The sequence below is a fragment of the Salmo salar genome, chromosome 10 (assembly GCF_965601325.2).
Source record: "Salmo salar chromosome 10, fSalSal1, whole genome shotgun sequence".
NCBI classification, from domain to species: Eukaryota; Metazoa; Chordata; class Actinopteri; order Salmoniformes; family Salmonidae; genus Salmo; species Salmo salar.
The window spans coordinates 118,971,377-118,984,377 of NC_138300.1; the positions used below are offsets into that span (position 1 = coordinate 118,971,377).

Sequence of the window (13,001 nt, forward strand, 5' to 3'; positions counted from 1 at the left end):
CTCAGTGGAAGATCTTGAAAAGGCTGAATATTAAAAAAAAAAAACACTACTTTAAACCACTGTTAGAAGATAATTTGTCAACTTTAACAGGGTGACACTGACAGTATAAATAGAATCTCTCTCTATTTGGAAAAATATGGCAAGTGTTGAATCAAATGGGGGGCGGGGGGGGTTGTCAAGGTTACGAACAAAGACATAGCCTGTGCTTTGTCAAGTCCAACAGAATGACATAATAAAACAGTTTTCAGTTAATATGATTAATATGCATCTGGAGCAGAGTGGTCTTTCATGTGACAGTGAGTGCAGTCTTATGCCAGTGCTAGTTAGGCCTGCCAACGACCAAAGGATTTGGTTATACTGCACAAACAGACCTGGGGGCAGTATCTACAAAGCATCATAGAAAAGGTCCTAGGAATCACGTTAAAACATGTTTTAGGACAACAACAAAAAAACTCTCATGGTAGATTTTAAGATGACACAGCTCAAACAAACTGAGCCAGGAGTCAAATCAACTCATAAAAAGTTTCTCTCATCTGGCAATCACGACAGTTTGAGGTACCGCAAAGGTAACAGAGATGACGTTTATTGACATTGTTGCAAATTACGGGGAATACCAATCGCGATGAGACATTGCCAAGCTGTGAACTCTATAGAATACTTCAGACAACCACAGTGAATGTGACTGTACATCAAATGTTGGAACGGTAAAACAATATAATTTACGCCTATTGCGCTCCAAAGGGATAACTTGAAATAACATGATATAGGTTAATTAAATTATCAAAAGAAAAACAATTGTTTATTTCTTAGCCTAGTAGTTATAAGTATGTAGGCATATCATTTGAAATGGGCCTTGTGAAATCATTTTCAAAAGCATTCATTGTGGCATTCAATGGCAATTTGGCATGGTCAATGACCATAAGAGCTGTTTGTGCCATCGTGACAACTCCTATGATTGTTGTGATGTCAGACCATAGGAGTTTTGAGTGACAACGACCATAGGAGTTGGCTATTTTTGTTTGTGCCTTCTTGCCAACTCCTATTGGCAAAACACGACAAACAGATCTGGGAAACCGGACTAGAAAAACAGACTGTGGTCCCAGATCAGTTTTGTGCCGTCTTGCCAACCTTCCAACTTGCCCCCCCCGGCGAGGAATTGGCAATACAACACAAACTTGGTATAAGATTTTCCATCTAAACGGACACATGAGCACCAACATGTGAAGTTTATAGGACCATGTCAAATTGGGTGTCAAATGAAAATAAGAGTCTATATTTTTGAGAAATTAAGTCATATATAATTATTTCAAGCATTTTCCATCCTAAAAAAATGTGCAATAAGCAAAGGTTCAGATCATTTCTAAATTCTCTCTCTCATGTAGGGAGGATAATGAAAGTTCACAAAGGTAACAAGAAAAGGTAGACATACTAATTAGTTACAGTGTGTTTACTGATATCAAGTTTGTTTATTAATTATTATGTGATTAAAACTCAATTATTTTACCAAATCAGTAGCGGATTTACCAAGGGGGGAAAAAAAACAGAATTACTGCAATTGAATTGGCTAAAATGGGATATGAAAGTAGTCACAAACCATGGTAGGGTCACCTGTTACTGTCCTCCCTTCTACTGGTATACTGTTACTGTCCTCCCTTCCACTGGTATACTGTTACTGTCCTCCCTTCTACTGGTATACTGTTACTGTCCTCCCTTCCACTGGTATACTGTTACTGTCCTCCCTTCTACTGGTATACTGTTACTGTCCTCCCTTCCACTGGTATACTGTTACTGTCCTCCCTTCTACTGGTATACTGTTACTGTCCTCTCTTCCACTGGTATACTGTTACTGTCCTCCCTTCTACTGGTATACTGTTACTGTCCTCCCTTCCACTGGTATACTGTTACTGTCCTCCCTTCTACTGGTATACTGTTACTGTCCTCCCTTCCACTGGTATACTGTTACTGTCCTCCCTTCTACTGGTATACTGCTACTGTCCTCCCTTCTACTGGTATACTGCTACTGTCCTCCCTTCTACTGGTATACTGTTACTGTCCTCCCTTCTACTGGTATACTGTTACTGTCCTCCCTTCCACTGGTATACTGTTACTGTCCTCCCTTCCACTGGTATACTGTTACTGTCCTCCCTTCCACTGGTATACTGTTACTGTCCTCCCTTCCACTGGTATACTGTTACTGTCCTCTCTTCCACTGGTATACTGTTACTGTCCTCTCTTCCACTGGTATACTGTTACTGTCCTCCCTTCCACTGGTATACTGTTACTGTCCTCTCTTCCACTGGTATACTGTTACTGTCCTCCCTTCCACTGGTATACTGTTACTGTCCTCTCTTCCACTGGTATACTGTTACTGTCCTCCCTTCTACTGGTATACTGTTACTGTCCTCCCTTCCACTGGTATACTGTTACTGTCCTCCCTTCCACTGGTATACTGTTACTGTCCTCCCTTCCACTGGTATACTGCTACTGTCCTCCCTTCCACTGGTATACTGTTACTGTCCTCCCTTCCACTGGTATACTGTTACTGTCCTCTCTTCCACTGGTATACTGTTATGTTCAGTACTACTGTCCTCCCTTCCACTGGTATACTGCTACTGTCCTCCCTTCTACTGGTATACTGTTACTGTCCTCCCTTCCACTGGTATACTGCTACTGTCCTCCCTTCTACTGGTATACTGTTACTGTCCTCCCTTCCACTGGTATACTGCTACTGTCCTCCCTTCCACTGGTATACTGTTACTGTCCTCCCTTCCACTGGTATACTGCTACTGTCCTCCCTTCCACTGGTATACTGTTACTGTCCTCCCTTCTACTGGTATACTGTTACTGTCCTCCCTTCCACTGGTATACTGTTACTGTCCTCCCTTCCACTGGTATACTGCTACTGTCCTCCCTTCCACTGGTATACTGTTACTGTCCTCCCTTCTACTGGTATACTGTTACTGTCCTCCCTTCCACTGGTATACTGTTACTGTCCTCCCTTCCACTGGTATACTGCTATGTTCAGTACTACTGTCCTCTCTTCCACTGGTATACTGTTATGTTCAGTTCTACTGTCCTCTCTTCTACTGGTATACTGTTACTGTCCTCCCTTCCACTGGTATACTGTTACTGTCCTCTCTTCCACTGGTATACTGTTACTGTCCTCCCTTCCACTGGTATACTGTTACTGTCCTCTCTTCTACTGGTATACTGTTATGTTCAGTACTACTGTCCTCCCTTCCACTGGTATACTGTTACTGTCCTCCCTTCCACTGGTATACTGTTACTGTCCTCCCTTCCACTGGTATACTGTTACTGTCCTCTCTTCCACTGGTATACTGTTACTGTCCTCCCTTCTACTGGTATACTGTTACTGTCCTCCCTTCCACTGGTATACTGTTATGTTCAGTACTACTGTCCTCCCTTCCACTGGTCACCTGCAACTGTCCTCCCTTCCACTGGTATACTGTTACTGTCCTCCCTTCTACTAACATACTGTTATGTTCAGTACTGCTGTCCTCCCTTCCACTGGTATACTGTTACTGTCCTCCCTTCTACTGGTATACTGTTACTGTCCTCCCTTCTACTGGTATACTGCTACTGTCCTCCCTTCCACTGGTATACTGTTACTGTCCTCCCTTCTACTAACATACTGTTATGTTCAGTACTGCTGTCCTCCCTTCCACTGGTATACTGTTATGTTCAGTTCATAACAGTTTTCTTTCTCTTTCTGTCATCTGGTGGTCAAAGAAAGACTGAAAACAGTCTAGAAAACCTCTCCCTCTCTCTGCCGTTCGCTCCCTCTAGTTAAATGTAATCTCTCCCGACACCTACCATGAAACTTACCACCTACTCTCTTTCCATTTCCTGTAACAAGCATCATCACCCACTGAGCACCGGATATCCATTGATGTTGAAAAGTAGTTGAAATTTAGTCAGCCAGGCCTGGCCGGACAAAATCTAAACCAATAATAGAAATCTGTTTCATAAGTTTGGACAGCGCAGTACAGTAGAGTAGAGTACAATAAAAGAAAAGTACAGTACAGTAGGAGTAGAGTACAGTACAGTAGAGATTAGAGAACAGTAAAAGAAAAGTACAGTACAGTAGGAGTAGAGTACAGTAGAGTACAGTAGAGATTAGAGAACAGTAAAAGAAAAGTGCAGTACAGTAGAGTAGTGGTAATGGTTTGTGTTCTCGCCACATTGGGCTTGTGTTTAAATCCCTGCTGTTTCCATCGGCCCTGTGAACTCTGATGGCTGGAACAGCGTGGAGTACCAGTGTTAGTCTACATTTACAAATGATTTACCACTGGTCTGACACAAAGCTAGAATGACTATGTATACAGATGATTCCACACTCTACATGTCAGCACCCAAAGCCAGTGTGCTCACTAAAAATCTAAATAAGGAGTTACAGTCAGTATCATAATGGGTGATTCATAATAAACTGGTCTTAAATACATCTACAACTAAAAGCATTGTATTGGGTTCAGAACATTCTCTAAGACCTAACTTGTGTATAAATGGTGTGACCTGTTACAAAAATGTGTTGTGTTTTTTTTTTTAAATAAAAATCAACTGTATTAGTTGTTCATGCTCTGGTCTTGTCCCGGTTTAATTACTGTCCGGTAATATGGTCAAGTGCAGCAAAGAAAGACTTAGCAAAGCTGCAGCTGGCTCAAAACAGAGCAGCACACCTTGCCCTTAATTGCAATTTATTAAAAATATTTAACCTTTATTTAACTAGGCAAGTCAGTTAAGAACAAATTATTATTTACAATGATGGCCTACCGGGGAACAGTGGGTTAACTGCATTGTTCAGGGGCAGAACGACAGATTTTTACCTTGTCAGCTCGGGGATTCGATCTAGCAACCTTTCGGATACTGGCCCAACGCTCTAACCACTAGGTTACCTGCCGCCCCACAGAGAACTAACATCAACAACATGCCAGTCTTTCCTGGTTGAGGGTTGACAAGAGATGAACTGCTTCTCTTCTAGTTTTTATGAGAAATATTACTGTGATGACAATTCCAGATTGTCTTCATAAATCAAATACCATTCAGCTCAGACACCCATCCATACCCCACAAGACATGCCACCAGGGGTCTCTTTAGACACCCCATCCATACCCCACAAGACATGCCACCAGGGGTCTCATCAGACACCCATCCATACCCCACAAGACATGCCACCAAGGGTCTCTTTAGACACCCCATCCATACCCCACAAGACATGCCACCAGGGGTCTCATCAGACACCCATCCATACCCCACAAGACATGCCACCAAGGGTCTCTTTAGACACCCCATCCATACCCCACAAGACATGCCACCAGGGGTCTCTTCAAGTCCAAAACTAACTCACAGCAACGCACAGTATTATACAGAGCCATGATCACATGGAACTCCCTTCCATCTCCTATTACTCAAGCAAACAAAACTACCTAAACATTTTTTTTTTTTTTAAGATTAAACATCTCGTGGAATGGCGGGGACACACACAAACAAACGTACACACAGACATACATTTTTGTTGTTGCATTGTTTGTATTATGCATTTCTGTTTGTTTGTATATTGTTGTATTTCACACGTGTGACTGTCCTTGTCTATCAGTATACCAGTGTTTTGTTACTTGTCATGTTTTGTGGTTTTTATGGAACTCCAGGAAGAGTAGCTGCTGCCTATGCAAAAGTTGTATTTATTTTACATTTTTTATTTAACCTTAATTTAATCAAGGGCAAGTCAGTTAAGAACAAATTCTTCTTTACAATGACGGCCTACACCGGTCAAACCTGGACAACGCTGGGCCAATTGGCGCCACCCTATGGGACTCCCAAACATGGCCGGTTGTTATGGGGATCCGAATAAACCAATAAATACTGTATTTATTGAGAGAATGCCAAGAGTGTGCAAAGCTGTCATCAAGGCAAAGGGTGGCGACTTTGAAGAATCTAAAAATCTAAAATATATTTGGATTTGTTTAACACTTTTTTGGTTACTACATGATTCCATATGTGTTATTTCATAGTTTTGATGTCTTCACTATTATTCTACAATGTAGAAAATAGTAAAAATAAAGAAAAACCCTTGAATGAGTAGGTCTGTCCAAAATTTTGACTGGTACTGTATATATATATATTTTTTTACACTGTTTGGACAGGCGACCTGGAAAAATGCTTAGGCGGCTCGCCCAAGGATTACAATGGCAGACAAATCACTGGAATGGTTAACAGTGCCCTGCCAGAGAATCTCAGGCTCCATCCTGGCTCGTAGGGAGATAAAATATCTGAGATATAGGATGGCGACTGTACTGTACTCTACTGTGACTGTACTCTACTGTGACTGTACTGTACTCTACTGTGACTGTACTGTACTCTACTGTGACTGTACTCTACTGTGACTGTACTGTACTCTACTGTGAAACAGAGACGTCTATGATTGTTTCAGATTTTGTCTGTTACCGAACAACCAAATGTCGACTTGTTTCAAGGGCGAAGCTCATTAAAATAATAGCCAGTGTGTAGAATAACACCCAAATATGCAAAATAAGGATATTTTGCATATTGTGTACCTATTTAGGATAAATCACAATGAAGAGAATGATATTCATATCGATAATCATGCATTTCTGTATAGTACAGGTCAGGGACTCATCATGTAATTCTGTTACCATAATGCCATTACCGGATGTAAATCCACTTCACCTGCTGTAATTCAATCGAGTAGAGGCTTAACTGAATGAACAAAGATGGAATGCAATATGTAATTTCATTAAATAGTCTGTGGAATTGCCTCCGTCTCAGAGGGAAGATCCTAGGAGCCAGATGATGTGATGGCAGATAGCCCCTATGCGATACTGCTGGCATCAAAACAACCCTGTTGGGGTAAAGGAGTTCTAATGACGGGCATTAAGGATATTAGAGCTGCTGGTGGTAGGGAAGTGGGTGGTTGTTAACAACTGTTGCAGAAAAACAGCAAGTGAGAGAACGTGGGTAAGTTAACATATAAATACATCCCAAGATTTACACCCCATTGGTTAAGAGAGAGGGAAGTGATAATTGCAAGAGTGAGCCCATAGGTTGATCAGCAAGCGTGAGGAATGTGCATTATTGTGCTGTGCTTATAGGCTATAAAGGTCAATAGGTGAATGACATTCCACACATGGGTAATAGGAAAGAGGAGAAACAAGACGCTATGATGATGATACGTTTGTATTCATTCCCACTATGCCCATAGAATAGGAAACAGAGTGAATTATGTTATACTTACTGAATGAAGTTAAAACGAGCATTCAAACCAGCCTTCCTGATTGAACTTTCCTAAACTCTATTTCAATCTAGTACATGTTTAACTGAGTGAACAAGAAAGACAGAGGGAAGATCCTCGGAGCCAGACGTAAAGGTAGGTAGCCCTACGCAGGACCGCTAGCATCGAAACCCACCCCAAAAGAATAAGTTACTTAACAGGGAGAAGAGACGCAACGAAGCAACAAAAGATTAAAAACAATGACTAACTAGATGTAAAAAAAGACGCATGCAAGAAATATAACAAAAGTGAGATTATACTGTAATGGAAAGTATTATATGTAAGTTTCATTAAAGCATGGCGGGCTGAACGCCATGTGTTTAGATGAAATGCTACGTACGCTTGTATGTAGGACCGCTGTAATGCCATTTGTATGATATAATGAGACATTTGCTTTGCGCCGAACTAAGTCATACAAAGCGATAGGGACACATGCCAAAGAGTGTCTGACCGAATGCCGGCCTGCTGAGTGCCTTTCATGTTACACCTATGATGAAAGTGTAATAATGAATTATTATATGAATGAGTTTAAATGGATACTCGTCAACTAAAGTAGCTATTGATAGCTATGATAAAAGGACTATTGCTGAGAGGATGGCCAATAGATTGGGCCTAACATATAAGGTGTAGGCAGAGCATGACCAGTGACCTAGTTGCTGGAGGGTGAAGGTTGAATTATACCCTTGTGTGGCTGCAACTACAGTTCTGAACGAGTGACCAGTGTAGCGTTGAGGTAAAAGATAACACCTTTATATTACTTGAGAAAGGAGAGAAGTGAAACAGATGCGGGTTGTAGAGAGATGAAAGGAGAATGACGAGGAGCAGAGCGGGGTCAAGCGGGAATATATATTAGCATAAAGCATGAGAATGGATTCAGTGGAAGTGCTAGCTATTATGATAGTACCCAAGGAACCTGATTTAAAAAGCTTGAAAATGATTAAGGTGAAAAGACCAGATCAGAAAAACCTAAATCACATGAAGGAATAAAAGTGACAGGAGTTGCGAACTTGCCATTAGAAGGAAACCATGGGAAAACCAGTAAAAAAAGACTTGAGGGCTACGAGCATATGCTGTAGAATAGGAAGTAGCAGGAAGCTTAGTGTTGAGAATAAAAGTGTTGTGTTGCGATGAAGAAGAGTCGTGCTGACTGAATATGAACGGGCAAAGATGGCGTGAGACAAAGCAACGAGAAGTAATAGTCGCCTGTGTTTTCGCCTAGTGTGTGACATGCCATTGATATTCCTGAGATGAGGCCCTCTATAGAGTTACCATTTACCCGTAATGTAAAGGGCAACAAACTGCAGAAATGTTGAGTCTGAAAATCTTCCAAAAGTATACGGAGAGAAAGCAGACATAGTAAAATCTCAGAGGGCCAACTGTCTATAACACATAATGAGATCTTAAATAAAAGGTTCAATTAAAGCATCTTGAGATTATCAGGCACTGTTGTAACATTAAAAAGGCACTTGAGTAAAAGTGTAAATGAAAAACTTGAGTGTTAACCAAAGAGGTGCAGGTGCCAGATGAACCTTGTACACTAGCAGTAAAGGAACCAACATGATGGATCACACTGCTGGGCAGCCTTAATTTAAAAACTGAAGGTGATGACTATGGGACCAACCGTTGTTAGCTGGGTAGGATGTTAGCTTGCATAGAGAAGCATTTCCTCAAATCAGTTCAGGTAAGATGTAACCTGGTTCTTAGAAACTGAAGCTCCACCTGTAACAATGAACAAAATTATTAGAATGAAGACAAATACATGAAATGAGCATTAAATAGGCCTACAGGCAGCACAACTGAAGCTGAAAGCCACAGTTCTTAATTGATAAGACGAATGTCGATAGCCACTCAGTTTGCTGCTGGGAGGCTGGAGAACATAACCCTTATTCAAGATGGAACTGATTGCAAGGACTGACTCAACATATGAAGTTATTGCAGAAGACATTTTGTTAATGATGAGATGAAATACAAAACCAAATGTAAATGCCTACATTGACGAGAGTTAAAGGCAGTTAAAGGCAGTAGTCGGTCTACTGAGCTCATAAAGTACGGATGAAATATTTTTGTCACTGGAGAATCAATTGATGAAATGACTGTGATATTGCAAAGAACCACTTGTGAAATAGGCTACAATTATGCATTTCATCCAACGTAATGTCAAATATGAACGACTATGCTTACAGACATTTTCATCACTTTCCCAGTGGGTCAGAAGTTTACATAGACTCAATTAGTATTTGGTAGCACTGCCTTTGAATTATTTAACTTGGGTCAAACGTTTTGGGTAGCCTTCCACAAGCTTCCGACAATAAGTTGGGTGAATTTTGGCCCATTCCTCCTGACAGAGCTGGTGTAACTGAGTCAGGTTTGTAGGCCTCCTTGCTCGCACATGCTTTTTCAGGTCTGCCCACAAATGTTCTATAGGATTGAGGTCAGGGCTTTGTGATGGCCACTCCAATAGCTTGACCTTTGTTGTCCTTAAGCCATTTTGCCACAACTTTGGAAGTATGCTTGGGGACATTGTCCATTTGGAAGACACATTTGCAACCAATCTTTAACTTCCTGACTGATGTCTTGAGATGTTCCTTCAACATTTACATTTTACATTTTAGTAATTTAGCAGACGCTCTTATCCAGAGCGACTTACAGTAGTGAATGCATACATTTCATACATTTTTTTTTTTGTACTGGCCCCCCATGGGAATTGAACCCACAACCCTGGCGTTGCACACACCATGCTCTACCAACTGAGCCACAGGGAAATCCATATCCACATAATTTCCCCTCCCATCTATTTTGTGGAGTGCACCAGTCCCTCCTGCAGCAAAGCACCCCCACAATATTATATCTATAGGATAGAGGTCAGGGCTTTGTGATGGCCGCTCCAATATCTTGACTTTGTTGTCCTTAAGCCATTTTGCCACAACTTTGGAAGTATGCTTGGGGTCATTGTCCATTTGGAAGACCCATTTGTAACCAAGCTTTAACTTCCTGACTGATGTCTTGAGATGTTGCTTCAATATATCCACATATTTTTCCCTCCTCATGATGCCATCTGTTTTGTGAAGTGCACCAGTCCCTCCTGCAGCAAAGCACCCCCACAACATGATGCTGCCACCCCCATGCTTCATGGTTGGGATGGTGTTCTTTGGCTTGCAAGCCTTCCCTTTTTTCCTCCAAACATAACAATGGTCATTATGGCCAAACAGTTCCATTTTTGTTTCATCAGACCAGAGGACATTTCTCCAAAAAGTACGATCTTTGCCCCCATGTGCTGTTGCAAACCGTAGTCTGGCTTTTTTATGGCGGTTTTGGAGCAGTGGCTTCTTCCTTGCTGAGTGGCCTTTCAGGTTATGTCGATATAGGACTCATTTTACTGTGGATATAGATACTTTCGTACCGGTTTTCTCCAGCATCTTCACAAGGTCCTTTGCTGTTGTTCTGGGATTGATTTGCACTTTTCGCACCAAATGATGTTCATCTCTAGGAGACAGAATGTGTCTCCTTCCTGAGCGGTATGACGGCTGCGTGGTCCCATGGTGTTTATACTTGCGTACTATTGTTTGTACAGATGAACGTGGTAAATTCAGGCATTTGGAAATTGCTCCCAATGATGAACCAGACTTGTGGAGGTCTACAATTTTTTTTCTGAGGTCTTGGCTGATTTCTTTTGATTTTCCCATGATGTCAAGCAAAGTTGGGTTTGAAGGTAGGCCTTGAAATACATCCACAGGTACACCTCCAATTGACTCAAATGATGTCAATTAGCCTATCAGAAGCTCCTAAAGCCATGACATCATTTTCTGGAATTTTCCAAGCTGTTTAAAGGCACAGTCAACTTAGTTTATGTAAACTTCTGACCCACTGGAACTGTGATACAGTGAATTATAAGTGAAATAATCTGCCTGTAAACAATTGTTGGAAAAATGACTTGTGTCATGCACAAAGTAGATGTCCTAACCGACTTGTCAAAACTATAGTTTGTTAACAACAAATTTGTGAAGTGGTTGAAAAACTAGTTTTAATGACTCCAATCTAAGTGTATGTAAACTTCTGACTTCAACTGTATATAAGGTGCCACAGTTGACAGTGCATGCCAGAGAGAAAAAAAACAAGCCTTGAGGTCGAAGGAACTGTCCATAGAGCTCCAAGACAGAATTGTGTTGAGGCACAGATCTGGGGAAGGGTTCCAAAATTTTTTTGCAGTGTTGAAGATCCCCAAGAACACAGTGCCCTCCATCATTCTTAAATGGAAGAAATTTGGAACCACCAAGTCTCTTCCTAGAGCTGGCCGCCCAGCCAAACTGAGCAATCAGGGGAGAAGGGCCTTGGTCAGGGAGGTGACCAAGAACCCGATGGTCACTCTGACAGAGCTCCAGAGTTTCTCTGTGGAGATGGGAGAACCTTCTAGAAGGACAACCATCTCTACAGCGCTCCACCAATCAGGCCTTTATGGTAGAGTGGCCAGATGGAAGCCACTCCTCATTAAAAGGCACATGACAGCCCGCTTGGAGTTTGCCAAAAGGTACCTAAAGGACTCTAAGACCATGAGAAACAAGATTTTCTGGTCTGATGAAACCAAGATTTAACTTTTTTGCCTGAATGCCATGCGGAAACATGGCAGCATCATGCTGTGGGGATGTTTTTCAGCGGCAGGGATTGGGAGACTAGTCAGGAGCGAGGGAAAGATGAACTGAGCTAAGTACAGAGAGATCCTTGATGAAAACCTGCTACAGAGTGCTCAGGACATCAGACTGGGGTGAAGGTTCACCTTCCAACAGGACAACTACCCTAAGCACACAGCCAAGACAATGCAGGAGTGGCTTCGGGACAAGTCTCTGAATGTCCTTGAGTGGCCAAACCAGAGCCCGGACTTGAACCCAATCGAACATCTCTAGAGAGACCTGAAAATAGCTGTGCAGCGACGCTCCCCATCCAACCTGACAGAACTTGAGAGGATCTGCTGAGAAGAATGGGAGAAACTTCCCAAATACATGTGTGCCAAGCTTGTAGCGTCATACTCAAGAAGACTCGAGGCTGTAGTCCCTGCCAAAAGGTGCTTCAACAAAGTACTGAGTAAATGGTCTGAGTACTTTCTGAATGCATTGTATGACAATACTATTAGATTGTATTGATTTGGCACGTTAGCCGCTACAATGAACGCTATATTATGCCTATGCATTGCGTGCAGAACTTAAGAATGAAGTGACAATGAGTAACGATGAATTTCGCCAGATAAATATAAGCTAATCGTGATTATAGGGCAGTGGCCCTATATTGACCACTAATGTTTATTTTTTTTATTTTTTTTTTAATGGTATCTCCAGGCTTTCATGTTTAACATCTCCAGGTCTCCACACATACAAGCCGCTGATGTACGCCTTTGGAACATCGATATCTACTAAATATACACTGAGTGTACAAAACATTATGAACACCTGCTCTTTCCATGACATATACTGACCAGGTGAATCCAGGTGAAAGCTATGATCCTTTATTGATGTCACTTGTTAAATCCACTTCAATCATTATAGATGAAGGGGAGGAGACGGGTTAAAGAAGGATTAAGCCTTGAGACATGGATTGTGTATGTGTGCCATTTCAGAGGTTGAATGGGCAAGACAAAATATTGAAGTGCCTTTGAACAGGGTATGGTAGTATGTGCCAGGCGCAACAATTTGTATCAAGAACTGCA

The 13,001-nt window shown here is 41.7% G+C and overlaps 1 protein-coding gene across 2 annotated transcripts in view; it reads right to left on the minus strand.

Annotated features, from left to right (window-relative positions):
• LOC106561707 (5'-nucleotidase domain-containing protein 3) overlaps positions 1-13,001 on the minus strand; it is a 41,654-nt gene that overhangs the window by 22,470 nt on the left and 6,183 nt on the right. The window lies entirely within an intron of this gene.